Source organism: Marmota flaviventris, chromosome 15 (assembly GCF_047511675.1).
Source record: "Marmota flaviventris isolate mMarFla1 chromosome 15, mMarFla1.hap1, whole genome shotgun sequence".
Taxonomy (NCBI): Eukaryota; Metazoa; Chordata; class Mammalia; order Rodentia; family Sciuridae; genus Marmota; species Marmota flaviventris.
Genome location: NC_092512.1, coordinates 10,564,962 through 10,568,613, shown reverse-complemented (window position 1 = coordinate 10,568,613; position 3,652 = coordinate 10,564,962). Strand labels below are relative to the sequence as shown.

Sequence of the window (3,652 nt, the reverse complement as noted above, 5' to 3'; positions counted from 1 at the left end):
AGACCCACACAAACACACATACACACAAAACAAAAAGAACTCATACCACAAATTTGTCAGTCTAGAAATTGAATTTGTAACACTGAAGCATAAGTAGCCTAATAATGCCCTGCTCCATTCTTCCTTTCCAGTTTAAAATTTTGAAAAGGCATCAAAGAAATGTTTTATGTATCCTTTAAAATAAGGTGCAAAGAAGGATTGCAACAAAAAGCTTCCTCATACACACCTCCAATAACATCTCGATGTTGCTGAGCACAGTCCACCGTGAACTGATCAGGAGCACTCAGCTCCTGCAGCTATCGTGACAGCTCCCAAATGGACCATGCTTTTTATGCCAGAAGCCTGCTCAATGCTAGTGTCTCTCTGATCATCACAATAACTTTGTCACTGTTGGTCTGGATAATATTCCAGAACCAGTGTTACTGTCCTAACACTTTTTTGCCTCTCTAGGATTTATAAATCTGAGAAAAAGAATGTTTGTCTTGCCATTTTCAAAGAGTATTTGTGCATATCACATTTTAAGACCACATTATTCCCCAAGCTAGAAAAAATTTTCAAAAACCACAGGTACTTTCAATAATCTTGTTGTTCAAAGTATAAAATTCTTACACATTAAAAAAACTAAATTGGAGACTAGTACCTCTGCTTTCTTCTGACACAAGCACAGGATTCATACTACATTTAAAAACTAAATTTCATGCATATAAATGGCCAGAGAGGTATAAAGTTTACAGAGCCCTTAACATCATTCGAGTACATTTAGCATTGGCTAGACCACAACAGGAAGCGTGTTAGCAAATTGGGCAGATAGACTTTTCCAAGAGCACAACAGTTTTTTAGGCTCTGTGTCAGTCACATAAAAATTTAAGCAATGTGTAAATTCTTTAAAATTGTCCCCAGACGTCCCCTTTTCCAACCATTCCCCTATCCCCACCCCAACCCAAACACACTGTGAAGTCTCACAGTTCACAGAGTATCTTCATGTTCCCCATTACTAATGACAGCTACTTCGGGTTCTGCTGCTGATGCAGGGAGCCTTGGCACTTTCTTAGCAGGGCTTGGAATATGCTCAGTTGCTGTATTTGAATGCACAAGTCCTACTCCTTCACCCAAAGTGTCATCATTTGGAGAGGGGCGACGAGCGTACGTTCTTCTATGCTTTTCATCCACTCTAACTAGGTACCATGTTCCTTCAAAGAGTGAATCTATTGAACACTGGGGTATATAATTGGCCAAGTGATGAGTGTCCTCTCTGAGCTTCTTGCTTTCAGCAAAGACATCTGGTGCTACACAAGTTCTTGAGTCAAGCCTTGATTTAAGATCACATAAACTTGCTGTTATTTTATCAAGAGCAGACCCTGGTGTGGCATCTTGTGTAACTTTAAGAGAGTTCAGGGTGGCAGCCAAACCAGAACCATAAGAAAACACTCCTATCCTCTTCCCTGCCAATTGCTGAGGAGAGTACTGGGCTAGAACAGAAGCAAGGGAACCATATACTGAGGATGTATACATATTTCCATTTTGATTTGATACAAGCAAAGATGCCTTTGTTTTCTGATTAAAGAGTTCAGAACTAGCCTTCATAAATGCCTTTTTGTCAAAGTAAGTATCTTCTAATTTAACATCCCCGAAAGCTTCCAGGCCACTGTAGATAGTATTTTTATCTCTGTTCTGGTCATTAAGGAAGTCATTCAGCATCATCCGAGCTAGAGATTTCTGAACCAGTTTACAATATGGTGAGTGAAAGATCATGAAGCCAAAATCATTTAAGGTAAAATCTTTATCATTTCTCTCTTTCTGCCACTGGGCACGGATGTAGCATTGTATGGAGAGTTTTCCATCGACTATAGGATATTCAGAGACCATATCGGGCTTGTAAAAATCATAGGCATGTTGCATATGTGTTCCACGAAGCCCTCGTTCAAAAACTAAAGGAGCATTGGGCCCAATCAGCAAAGCTACAGCTCCAACTCCACCTGTAGGTCTGGCATTTCCTGTGGCATATATTGTAATATCTCCTGCAACTACCAGGGCATACCGTCCATCCCAAGAGCTGGACTCAATCCAGTTAACAGCATTGAAGACAGCAGCTGTGCCTCCATAGCACATATTAGTTGTATCTATTCCTTCTATATCTGTATTCCCAGACTCCTCAAATAGCTGCATCAAATTAGTCTTCACTGACTTTGATTTGTCAATGATTGTCTCTGTTCCAACTTCTAACCGTCCAATGCAATCATAAGAAAGGTTATTTCTCTCCATTAGATTCTAAACCACAGTTAGGCAAAGAGAGTTGATATCTTCTCGATCTGTGCAGAAGCCCATCCTGGCCTGGCCCAAGCCAATGGTATACTTTCCAGCATCTACACCATCATATTTTTCCAATTCTGCTTGATCAACATATTGAGAAGGAAAATAGATCTCAAGGGCAACAATTCCCACATCTTTTGGCCAACAAGCTTCTGCATTCAAAGGAAGTGACCCAGGCATAGTGAAAGAGCTGTGTGAAGGACAGAGAACTGCAGCCTCCAGGTCTGTCACTGTTTCCTCTGCTGGGCACCAAATGTGACCGGGTAGTGACTGCAGGAAAAGACCAAGCCACGAAAGACAGTACCGACAATAACAACTTTTAAGGAGGAAAAGTTTATTTAGATATAGTTTCAGAGATTCAGTCCACGGTCAGCTGACTCCATATCTCTGTACCTAAGGTGAGGCAGAACATCATGGAGGAAAGTATGGAGAAAGAAAGCAGCTCAGGACATTGCAGTCAGGTGTGTGGGGGGAGGGGGACAGGGAGAGAGAGAGAGAGAGAGAGAGAGAGAGAGAGAGAGAGAGAGAACGCAAGTGCTCTGCCCACTAGAAATAAAATATAAACGCCAAAGGCACACTTGCAGTGACTCACTTCCTCCAGCTATATCTTATTGCCTACAGTTACTACTCAGTTAATTCATAGCAGCAGATTAATGCACTCATTAGCTTAATGGTCTTATGACACAAACAGTTCACCTTGGAATGTTCTTGTGTTTCCTCACACATGAGCATATAACTTATATCTAAACAATATAACTTATATGGAAACAATAAAATTTTATCCCTGCCCCCCAAAACTTATGTCCATCTCACTAGGCAAACTACTTTTAGTCCATTTCCAAGTGTCTTTCTAGTCTTAATAGTTCTAACATTGCCCCAAAGTTCAAGTTCAAAATCTCATCTGAGATTTCAGAAAAACTCATAGCTATTTTCATTGTAAAGATCAAAGCCAAGTTACGTATATCTAATATGGCACAGAGTAAACATTTCCATTCACAAGGGAAATACAGGGGCATGGGAAAAGGGTATGAAACCAAAGAAACACCCCAATTCAACTGGCAGACACATCCTAGAGGCCATATGGCATTATGCTGTTCTCTCTGATGGCTTTTGTAACTCTGCCCCTACGGTCTTGATCTTGCTGTTTGTAACTCACATTGTCTCTTGGCTTGTCTGTGCCAATTCTTCCATCTTTCCTCAGCAGACATTTCATGGTACTGGTATCTCTTAATCTTGGAGGTTTTCACTGAGCTTCAGCTTCTTTCTCACATCTTCATGCATCACCCTTTCAGGGGCAGCCCCTAGGAAGTCCTCCTCTGCTACACTTTGCCTGGTGTCCCAT

The 3,652-nt window shown here is 41.1% G+C and overlaps 1 pseudogene; it reads right to left on the bottom strand.

Moving 5' to 3' along the window:
• Nucleotides 1-966: 966 nt before the first annotated feature.
• On the bottom strand, nt 967-2,506 carry LOC114102773 (hydroxymethylglutaryl-CoA synthase, cytoplasmic pseudogene; annotated as a pseudogene).
• Nucleotides 2,507-3,652: the final 1,146 nt, after the last annotated feature.